Here is a 12737-nt window from a genome sequence, read left to right as displayed (position 1 = left end):
AAACTGGTAGTGGAGGGTTGAGGAATCTCTCTCTTGATTTGGTGGTAAAAGAAGTTTTATTAATGGGTTGAAAGTTTAGTGTAGACTGGAAGAATAAGAACAAGATAAATATGTCAAGATTGTAGGTAAAGACACCCTCAGTGTCTTTGTGTGTGAAAACAACACACACACACAGACTGTAGTTGGACAGGTCTTGGTGTTTTGAAACAACTTAAAGAAGGCTAGTATGTTTGGCGTTTACATGAGCAAAAGAAAGAATTACAAGCGGGAAAACTAAAGAGATAGGGATGATTATATCCATTTTGGGGCTATGTAAGTGGTTAAATACATATCTAGATCTGATAAGTGAGGTCTGAACTGTCCTGTAATAGTTGGCTATTTGTAATAATTACATTCAGCAATAAATGAAATAATTCAAGGAAAGTGTATAGATGAAAACTGTTGCACTAGGTTTGCAATCTAAGGGACCCTACATTTAAATATCAGAAAAAAGAGAAAACCATGCCAAGGAGAGATGAGACAGATAAGTGAAAAAATCAGGAGGAAAAATAGTTTCTGAGAGTTTCAAGGAAGAATGTTTGAAATTATGTGAAATTCTGCAGATAGATCGAAGAAGATACTAATTGAAAGGAACCCTTTGAATATTAAAACACTGAGGTAATTTTCTGTGAAAAGAGTATTTTCAATTGGAAAGGGGAGGATATCAAGATGAAATTGATTAATGAGGGAACAGCATCCCTATATTCCCCTCCAATTTGCACATAACTGGCTAACTTTCTAGTATGAAGTTTTCCTGTTTTTATGTACACATACACGTTTGTTTGTTTTTAAGCTCTTTATTGGAATATGTTTGCTTTACACTCTTGTACCAGTTTTTGAGATACACCAAGGTGAATCAGCTGTATTTATACATATATCCCTGTATCCCCTCCCTCCCACGACTCCCTTCCACCCTCCCTGTCCTGGCCCTCTAAAGCATCACCCATAATCGAGTTGATCTCCCTTTGTTATACAGCAACTTCCCACTAGCTATCTATTTTACATTTGGTAGTATATATATGTCTATGCTACTCTCTCACTTCATCCCAGCTTCCCCTTTGCCCCCCTCCCCAGCCCTGTGTCCTCAAGTCCATTCTCTACATCTGCATCTCCACTCTTGTCCTGTCACTGGGTTCATCAGTACCATTTTTTCAGATTCCATATACATGAGTTAGCACATGGTATTTGTTTTTCTCTTTCTGGCTTACTTCATTCTGTATGACAGTCTCTAGGTCTACCTATTTCATTACAAACAGTTCAATTTCATTCCTTTTTATGGCTGAGTAATATTCCATTGTACATATGTGCCACATCTTCTTTATCCATTCATCTGTTGATGGGCATTTAGGTTGCTTCCATGTCCTGGCTATTGTAAATAGTGCTGCAATGAATATTATGCTACATGTTTCTTTTTGGATTATGGTTTTCTCTGGGTATATGCCCAGTAATGGGATTACTGGGTCATATGGTAGCCCTATTTTTAGTTTTTTAAGGAACCTCCAAACTGTTTTCTATAGTGGCTGTACCAGCTTACATTCCTACCAACAGTGCAGGAGAGTTCCCTTTTCTCCACACCCTCTCCAAAATTTATTGTTTCTAGATGTTTTGATGATGGCCATTCTGACTAGTGTGAGGTGATACCTCAATATGGCTTTGACTTTCATTGATGCTCAACATCACTAATCAGTAGAGGAATGCAAGTCAAAGCCACATACACATGTTGGTTGAATTGTTTTTCCAATGTTTCACTTCACTGTAGTAATACTTAACATCCACAGCCCCCTGGCATGATCTAGACTTTGGATTTAGCCACGTGATTGCTTTGGCCAATGTGATGTTAGTGAATACAAAACAAACCAGTTATAAACTTATGTTACATAGTTGTGATTGCCACTTTGATTTGGTATCTGGTATAAGATGATCATATAGCAAATGCCCTGTCAACCATAGCTTTATTACAAGGAATTGGTTCTTATTCCTCCCTATGAGGGATAAGCAGTCCCAAGACCTGCAGTTGGCAAGCTGGAGCCCCAGGAGAGCTGATGGTTTAAGTTCTAGTTCTAAAGACTGCAGGCTCATGCATGACCCAACAAGTGCAGATGCTTTAGTTCAACTGTGAAGGAAGGAAAAGACCAATGGCCCAGCTCAGGCCAACAGGGCAGAAGGAGCTCCTTCATTCCTGGGGGGAAGGATCAGCCTTTCTTTTCTACTCAGGCCTCCAATTGATTGGATGAGGGCCATCCACACTAGGGAGGGTAATCTGCTTTACTCAGTCTACTAATTCAAATGTTAGTCTTGTCCAGAAACATTCTCACAGATTCAGGCACATGCAGAACAATGTTTGACCAAGTATCTGGGCACCTGATGGCCCACTCAAGTTGATGTCTAAAATTATGCATCACAGGGAATGTAAAGAGAAAAAGACATTCAACAGAGAGAAACGAGAGGAGTAAATATGAATAGTGAAGGGGGATATAATACTGATATATATAGAATGTGTATATATATATTACACATATACATTTAGAGAAAGTATATATATTTAGAGAAAGAGGTAAAATGGGAGAGGGAGAGAGAGAGAAGTCTTTGTGACTAGGAAGAGACAAGCAGGATCCTTGGGGATATTAGATGTCTTATAGTTCCTGGCCTGGGGGTGATTTATTTTGCACAAATTTGTTATTCTGTATTTTGTTCTTATAAACACATTTCTTTAAATGCACTGTATTTCAAAATAATATTATAAAAAAATGAAGTCACAGAAAATGAAGCAAGCTGTTTCCATTGGAGTAATTGTTGAATTGCTGAATTCTTGTGAAAGCAAGAAATAAAAATGAGTGTGTGCTATTAAAGAATATATTATTTCTACCTATGACTTTGGATGTGGTTCTGTTTCTGATCAGGCTGTGATCATGCACTGGGAAGCTTGAAAAAACACAAAATTGTGAGGCAGGACTGATAACAGGTTTAAAGATGGGAAGGATGACTGAGGGAGATAAACACTCCTTACTGAATGAATAGTATTATGAAGAAGATGACTAGATTACAGTGACACAAAGGAATCTGGGGGAGGAAAAACCAACCATGAGGTGATGAGAACAATAAAATGGCAATATTATACAAGTGAAGGAAAAATGGAACTTATGATCTGGAGATGGCATTACTTAGAAAGGACAGAGATGCTGTGACCTAAACTATGATATTCAGGGTATCAGTGATAGAACTAGTGCAATGAAGCCAGAGTGATCACATAACTTAACATCTAAACATGGGCAACTTGGTCAGGTTTTTTGAGAGGTAACTAAGGTTAAATGAGGTCATAAGGGTGGAGCCCTGGTCTTATAGGACGGTGGCCTTATAAGAAGAGGAAGATATATCTCTCCCCCAACATGTGAGGACACAGTGAGAAGGCAGCTGTCTACAAGCCCTCATTAGGATCTGAACATGTGGGGACCCTGACCTCAGACTTTCAGCTTCCAAAAAGTGAGAAAATAACTTTCCGTTATTTAAACCACCTATATACACGGTATTGTATATATACATGTATATATACCATATATATGGTGTGTGTATATATATATATGGTATATAAACCATCCAATACATGGTATTTTGTTATGGCAGCCCTAGCAGACTAATACAGTACTCCTCAGAAGTATCAAGGTTATAAAAAGCAAGGAAAGCCTGAGAAACTGTGACAGCTAAGAGGAGACTGATGAAGACTAAATGTAATATGGTATCCTGGATGGGATCCCGAAAGAGAACAAAACATTAGGTGGGAAGTCTGAATAAAGCACAGACTTTATAGTTAATAATACAAAATCTGTAGTTGTTCATTAACTGTGACAAATACACCATGAGGATGTAAAATGTTAATAACAGGGAAAATCACATTTAGGGTAAATGGGGACTCTCTTACTATTGTCACACTTCAAATCTGAAACTACTGCAAAATGATTTTACCTAATTTATGTAAGAATATGTGCTTAAAGAAGGTCTGGAAGTTGTTCTGATAGTTCAATTAATCGCTTCATCAACAACTGAAGAAATCTCAGAAATGATACCGCAGTGAGTCCAGAAAGCAGAAGTGAATAAGAATGTCCTTTGGGAATCTCACAGTGTAATGAAAAAGTAAAAACTCTCATAGTTTACTGTATAATGTATTTTTTATTATACTTAATTTCTAGTTTAACAATCATTCTATCAAACATCTAAAATGCATTATTTGGCTTATGCATTTTATAATCCACTTAGAGAAAACAAAGTAAATGTATCTTTTTCAGTTGACTCATCTGTAAAATTGAAGGGTTGGCTTGATAAGCACAAATAGAATTTCTAGCTATAAATACTGTACATTTTACATTATTAAAGAAGCAAATAGAATGGTATCATACAAAGTGTTTCATATTTTCACTTTTCCAGAAACCAGCAATCTTAGTATCTTGTAGCATATCTAAAGCGAGAATAGTCTTGTATGTAATAAGACTTCCAAGAAAGGATCTTTTTTTAATATGTCCTCCCTTGGGTCAAGTATAAGAAGCTTCTCTGGCCTAAGAAAATCAAGTTAGGAATTTTAGAGGTTTCACATATATTTTCAACTAAAAAAAAGGGACTACTTTCTCTAATTTGCATTGCATTCACAGATAAATATAAAAATATTTTAATGTTACTATGTTTGAAATGTATTTCATATTTTATTACAATTAGTTACTATATCACATGACTTGCATAAACATTTATCACAAGATGTTTTAACCTTATTCACCAAAACCTTCAAAAAAAGTTCCACATTTTGCTGGTTATTTTAAATACAGGTGGAGAAAGTGTCATGGAAGCTGACATGAAGCCCTGCAGCAAAAGGTCAATTTCTTCTGTAAATTAAAGAATTCAAGTATTTAGAAAAGCAATTTATAAGGGCAGTTAACTTAGTTACATATTCTAATGATTTCCTAGCTACTGTGTCTCTGCAAGTAATCTTATTTGATAACTAAGAATCTCTAGATTAAGTAATAAACATCCTTAAAGTCAGCTACTGACAGAAACAATTTTAGAAGAATTGATGGCTCCCTCCTTTGATCAGAGAGAAAAAGTAATATGATTTTGTAGCTAAGTCCCCAAGGCACTGACCATGTCCATTTTCCCCAGACTAAGGGAGGTAAAGATACCATATGCTTTATTTTAGAAACAATTCTCTTTCAATTGAAGTGTTGGTTCCATGGTTAATGATGTGGTAAGATAAAAACAATTTCCAAGTGGAAAAATAGAAAGTGACTTCCAGATTTGAAAAGTCTCTATATCTAGAAACACTGTTTGAATCGAACACTAAGGCTCCTTTCACATAGTACATATACACATACATGATATGTATACTTATACAATACTTTTATATATTATATACATATTTACATATATATCTTTTGTATATACCTTTTATATAACTTCTACATAATTACATATTTTAAATATATTATATTATTCATTATACAGGCATACTTTATCATGCTTTACTTTACTGTGCTTCGTAGATATTGTGCTTTTACAAATTGAAGGTTTGTGGCAACTCTGTATCAAGCAAGACTATTGATGATATTTTTCCAACAGCATGTGCTCATTTCATGTCTATGTGTCATATTCCAGTAATTCTCTCTATATGTCAAACCTTTTCGACTTTTATTCTATGGTGATCTGTGATCAGTGATTTTTAATGTTACTACAATGACTCTGAAAGGGCAGAGAAGCTTAGTGTTTTTTAGCAATAAGTTTTAATTAAAGTATTACATTGTTTTTATGCTACACAATAGACTACAGTAGAGTGTAAACATAATTTTTATATGCACTGGGAAATCAAAAAATTGAGTATTGAGATACTTCATTGCAATGATCTGGAAGTGAACCCACATTATCTTTGAGGTATGCCTGTGTATTACACTTTATATTATATATAATATAATAATATAGACCTTATATATATACCTATTATATATGTACACCTTTATATACATATATGCCTCTCTCTATATATGTTTTATGCCTTTCAGTCTTCAATGATTAGTGAGAGGAAGCGGAATCACCAGTGAGAAAAGGTCTTTTCCCTCCAGTTACAAATCTGTCCACCAACAGGTCTATTCCCACCTTTAGCCTCTCAGTCACTCCCCTTAGATCCTTTCATGTCAATGGAGAGAAGCACTGTTACAGGCTGAATTGTGTTACTCAAAAAGATATGATGAAGTTCTAACCCTTAACAACTCAAAATGTTACCTTATTTAAAAATGGGATCTTCACAGAAGTGGTCAAGTTAAAGTGTGGTCATTAGGGTGGGCCCTTACCCAATATGGCTGGTGTCCTTATAAAAAGAGGAAAACACATGGAGAAATGCATGTGACAACAGATGCTCAGGTTGACGTGCTGTAGCTAAGTCCAGGAGTGCCAAAGACTGCCTGGGAACCACCATCAACTAGGAAGTGGCAAAGCAGCAGTCTCCCCTACAGGGTTTAGAGGAAGCATGCCTGCTGATACCTTGATTTTGTACTTCTTGCCTCCAGAACTGTGGAACAATAACTTTCTGCTGCTTTAAGCCATTCAGCTCGTGGTACTTAGTTATGGCAGCGGTAGGAAGCTAATAAAGCATTGGTGGATCTTGTTTAATATGCTGGGATGAGATATTCTAAGACATTAGAAGTGGTGCTTCATCCTCCTCTAGTACTTCTTTCCGCCGTATATTTGGCTAAACAGGTAGAAACTGTTTCTTAGAACTGGAGACTCTGAGCCCCACCAAGGTGAAATTATTTTTCCCAAATGAGTTTCTAACAGATGCCAGGCTTTGGGAAACAGTATGTAGGTGTGTCTATGTGGATCTTTGCCTATCAGTTGGTTTAACAGTGACTTCCTGTGACTAAGTACTATTTACTTTCCCAGATGGAGGAGAAATGAAAAGATTAATTAAATACATACAAATCTATAATGTTTCCAATTCCGAAGCCATGAAATTATCAGGTAGTATCATAGAGTGTCAGGTAGTGACATATAGTATTAGTTATTTCCAGAGCATTTTTAATTTATTCCATGTGCTTGATACATTACAGCAAAGTGTAAAATAAACACTAAATCTTTCTATTTTTATTACCACTCCTAAATTCAATTTTTAATCATGTAGGGTCTTTGAGTTTTGTTCTTGCAGTTACTTTTTTTAGAAGAGGGATACTGTCATTCACTTCTCAATCACAGCTGTTAGTTAAGCATATGACATTTGTGTGCGATGAAACCCAGTAATCATCATCATCACATGAGAAAATGTAGTGGTGTTTGTCCCTACTGACAGAGAAATTGACCAAAGGATGGGCATATATGGATAAACCTTGAGTTTTATTTGGCCATTCAGAGCATGAGTCAAGTGTTGGCAGATAATTAATTTCTAATTTCTAATTTCCATAATTATTTTATTAATTATTCAGCATCCACAAATTTTACTTCTTTTGGCCCAATTCTGTCATCCACAGCTGACACCCTTGTCTCACACTTCATTGATCAGAGTTCAACTGTGAGTTTCCAGCTGCAGACTTCAGACAGAAACACCAGCAGTGTGTCCCAAATCTAGGCTGTCATGTGACATCATCAAGATGGACCCAGAGGATAGAAAAATGATGCTCACATATTTCCAGGGTTCCTTTTCCACAATCAGAACAACACACAGCCGTCACTACTACCCCTGCCCTTACACAAGCCCTTATTTTCTTTCTTTTTTTTTTTTAATTAAAAAACTTTTTGGACGTGTCATACGGCTTGCGAGATCTTAGTTCCCTGACCAGCAATCGAACCCACACCCTCAGCAGTGAAAGCGTGGGATCCTAACCTCTGGACCGCCAGGGAACTCCTGAGCCCTTATTTTCACTTGCCATCTTGGAGAGGAACAAGAAGAGGAAGAGGATATTTGAGGGATTCTTTTATTTAAAGAAATAAGCTACCTAACTAAATCAGAGGAAACTTCTATCAATGTTAACCCTTCTTGACTCCATGCTATCCAGCAAAGTTAGCATTTATGAGAAAATCTCATCAAAAATAAAAAGAAAACCCAAGTTTCTGTTTTATACCTGGATGACAAGCTGCCAAGTTTTCCACCTGGGTTTCAACACCCAAACATCTTCTAGGGCTACTTTCATACATCATCAACTCTCCCTCATTATATTTCATTCTTTAGAACTCTCCACAATGACTGTATCACTAAGCTGAAAATATCCTCATATCCTGTAATCTTAATTTGCTAAATTCAATAGATACTTATTAGTCACCATTTTCCTCAACTTTACTATAGCATTTGTCAGAGAAGATTATGCTTTAAAAAAAAGAAAAAAAATCTTTTCTCTTGGCTTCTCTGATACTATGATTTCCTATTTTTTCTTATGACTCTTAGGTCATTCCTTCTCATTGCTTTCATTTAGAACTCCTCTACTACCTCTTACCTAGGTATTAGGGTCTCAGACTTCAGCCTCTTTCTTGCTTCTATATCACCTCTCTAACTGGTCTCTTTCATTTCCAGTATTTCACATACTGCTTCTTACTGATGGTTCACCCTTATAGGCTGTATTTTCTTTTCTGCTATCCAGATGTGTATTTCAGACTGATTACTTAACTTTTCCATTCAGCTGGTTGGCAGAACACAACATGCCAGCAACTATACATCAGATAATATTCTCGAAATAACATGTCCAAATTGAAATTCTGGTCCAGTCCCATCCACAGTTCAATTCTTCTTAATAAATTATCCTTCTTCCAGTCACTCAATCTGAAGACATAGAAACATCATTTAATACTAACCTCTATTAAACCACTAGATCCAATTCATCATAAAGTCCTGTAAATTATAACTCCTACATATATCTCAAAGCTGTCTACTTCTCTCCAGCTCTGTGACAACCACATGAGTCTAAGCCAACATCTGTCATATGGATTACTGTAAAATTTTCCGAATTGGTCTTTCCTTCTCCCCTATTTACCCTGGCAAAAAAAAAAAAAAAAAAGTCTTTTCCCACACAGCAGCCAGAGTGACATCTAAAAAAAACTCTCTAAATTGGTTTTTTTGCTCTCCTCTATGATTCTATGATTAGGATAAAATCTAACTTCTGTAAATTCTTTATTTTTGTCCAGAAGGTCTTATATGATTCAATTCCTTCTCGATGGATTTCTTTTATTTCATTATAAAATCCATGGCTTCCAAAAGCACTATTGCTTCTTTCTGAAATAACAAACAATGCTTGCTAACCATGTTTGCTTAATTTTTTTTTTTAAATGTGGTACACACATACACAAAAGAGGCTGCATTATTTTCCTACCACTCAGCTTAAATTAGAACCACTAAAGTCCTCTGAAAATTCTTCCTAGTTTATATCTCTGGCTATACCCTGTTTCCTACAGAAAATCACTTTCATGTTAACAATTCTCTTGTGTATCTTTATATTCTTACCACAGATTTACAAGCCTGTAAAAACGTGTTGCTTAGGTTTGTCTATTTTGTCTAGTTTTCTCCCCCGTGGGGTTATATGTTTATACTCTTTAGTGGATATATTTTTTTCATTAAATATCGTGTTTTTGCAATTCATTCATTATATGAAATTGTAGTTCACTTATGTTCTGATTTACATATTTCATTGAATGAATACATCACAGTGCATTTTATATTTCTGATGTATGCCTGAGTTATTACTAGCTTTTTATTTGTAAAGAGTACTATTTAAAAATTTTGATCATGGACGCTAGTGGGTACATACACATAAAGATTCCTCAATGGGCAAGTACCTTGGGAAGAAAACCTTATACCATAAAACAAACAAACTTGGGAAAATGACAATATTTGACCATTTATTAACCTACAACATTTAAAACTTTATATGATTCAAATTCACATATATTCAACTTGAATAAACAAGACAAAATCAATTCCAATGTAGATATATACTAATTTACACTCATTATTTTCACTCATTCTGGGACTTGTCTTCTCAGGGCATGTTTTTATAAAATGTAAATGTAATAAAATGTATTATTATATTTTCTTGTGTATTTTTTTTTAAGGAACACATTTAAAACTAAGCGATGAAATTTTTCTTTTAAAATTGAAGCATTTTAATGTTTAAAGAATGCATTTTAATCTTTACTGTATGTTAAGTGAGGAGGAATAAATTTTTTAAAATCTGTTTTCATTTTTTGGAAAGTGTATAACCAATTTTTCCAGCATCATTAGTAAAAACATCTATTTATTTTCCACTGAGCTCTTATATGTTATCCAAGATTTCATGCATGTCAGTTTCTGCTTCTGAAGTCTTTATCATACCAATTCAAAAATATTTGAATTATTAAAATTTATAAGAAATCAAAATATGTGTGAGATATAGTCTCTCAACCTGATTTTTCTCCTCAGCATACACAATTTTTACAAAACATATATGCATTGCTTTGTCTTCAGTTTTTACTGGTGTATATAATGATGTTGATATTCTCACTTCTAAGTCATTAGAATTTCTCTTGGTAGCCTTCAGAATTTTCTCATTGTCTTTCATAGTCTTATAGTTCACTAAAATATTTCTTGGTCAGAACGTTCTCTTCTTTCCCTATTTTGGAATTCTATGGGTCCTTGTTTATTCCTGGGAAATTAATCTCTATTATTTTTTCAAATATTTCCACTTCACTATTATTTTTCTGTCTGATTATTTTTTACCCAGTTACTGATCTTGCTGTGCCTATTCTACTTAAAATGATATTTGTTTCCTTTTAAAATTTATTGATCCTTTTGTGCCTCCTCTTTGAAGTACTTACATTTGTTCTTCCAACCTGTATCAAATTTCTGGGGCTGCCAAAACAAATACCACAGACAGGGGGAACTTAATCAACAGAAATTTATTTCTCATAGTTCTGGAGGCTAGAAGTCAAGATCAAAGTGCCCCCAAGGTTGATTGGTTTGCCCTTGGCTTGCAGATGGCTGCTTTCTCTCAACACCCTCACATGGCCTTTTCTCTGTGTGCACACACCTTGTGTCTCTTTGTTTGTCTAAATGTCCTCTTCTAATAGTTACACCAGTCAGATTGGATTATGTCTCACCTAAAGGCCTCATTTTAACTTAATCACCTCTTTAAAGGCTCAATCTCCAAATGCAGTTATATTCTGAGGTACTGGGGATTAGGCCTTCGATGTATGAATTGGAGGGTCAGGGGACTATTCAGCCCATAACACGACTCATAATTATTCTTCAGATGTGTGTTTTACTATTTATGTTATCTTTATGAAAAAATCAACTATTGTATTTTCGTATCTAAATAAGTCCATTTGTAAAAGTATTTCCTTTCTCTTGTATCACATTCATGATGTATTCTCCTTATTTTATTATCAACCCCTCTGTTCTAACACTTCTGCATCTAGCAGCATTTTGCAATCAAGGTTGTCCCTTTTACTTTTTGTTATTCTTGTTGTCTTTTTTGTAAGTTCATTTTAAATTAGTGTCCCTCCTTGGATGTCTTATTTCAGGACAGGACTGTGTGAAGGATGAAGAAACATTAACTCAGTTTTGTTTGCTAAAATTCCAGCAAATACTCCTCAGGGTCGCAGCATCCCTTTCATTTCCCCAGGAGAAGCAGGTTTGGGCCGTGAACTCCCAAACTAATCTTTTGGATTGGAAAGGGAAAGTGTGTTGGCGTTAAAACTGTAGGATAGTCGATCCATCACCCAACTGTTCTCTGCAACTCTTGAACAGACCAAGATTTCTGAGTTACTTATCTGGAATAAGAAATTTTGCTAATCTTCTGATTTATGCATTTGGGGGCGGGAGGCGGTTAGACATTAATTTTCCCAGGGAGATGGTTTCTTTTATTCTAATTTGTCCTCTAAGAAGTCTTCTTGCTGCCTTCTGCTTCAGGTAGAATCAATCCCCTCCCTGGTCAGCAAAGCACACAAATTCCCTGCACTATTTTCTAACAGTTTTTATAATTTTTCCCAGAATCCTAAATGCTTTGTATTTAAGAGTTTATCTTACTTGAGGGAGACTGCAGGCTGGCTAATTTCTTTGCAGAACCTTGAAAATCTCAGCCTCACGTTATTGTTATTATTATTCTCAAAATTACTATGTTAATCTAGCATTTTTAGTGTATATGACACTTTCTCCCAACACATATTCCAAGTTATTGGGAACAAAGGAAATTCAATCAGGCCTGAAGGATCATTGATTTTTTCCATTTATGTATCATATCAGTTAGAAATTGTTAAGTGCTGAATAATGTCATTTAATAAATGAATTATTTATTGAGTTAAAAAAGCCTTGGGAGGTTATCTATTCATAGTTACATGAAAATAAATGCTATATTTCATATCTTACTATGTATATTATGTATTTTCTCAGCGACTAACTACACTCTGTTGCTGAAAATGAGACATTATCTCTGATGAATGCGAGGGCTCTGGCAGACATTGCTATTAGGAGATTTTTATATTTTTCCATAAGTATTACATAAATATTTAAATGAAATTATTGCATATGCTTATATCCCCTACTGGACAGTGAACCTATTAAAGTCAAGAGCTATTCCTCATTAAACAATTGAATACACTGACATCAAATATTTACTCAAGAGTTTTTCATGTGTCATGTATATTTTTGATTGAGATGATTCTGACTCAGCCTTGTCTTCAATGCAAGCGTGTTCTATAAGGGTAGAGAACCA

Source organism: Hippopotamus amphibius, chromosome 15 (assembly GCF_030028045.1).
Source record: "Hippopotamus amphibius kiboko isolate mHipAmp2 chromosome 15, mHipAmp2.hap2, whole genome shotgun sequence".
Taxonomy (NCBI): Eukaryota; Metazoa; Chordata; class Mammalia; order Artiodactyla; family Hippopotamidae; genus Hippopotamus; species Hippopotamus amphibius.
The sequence above is the reverse complement of the archived record's forward strand: the minus strand, read 5'-3'. Positions refer to the sequence as shown.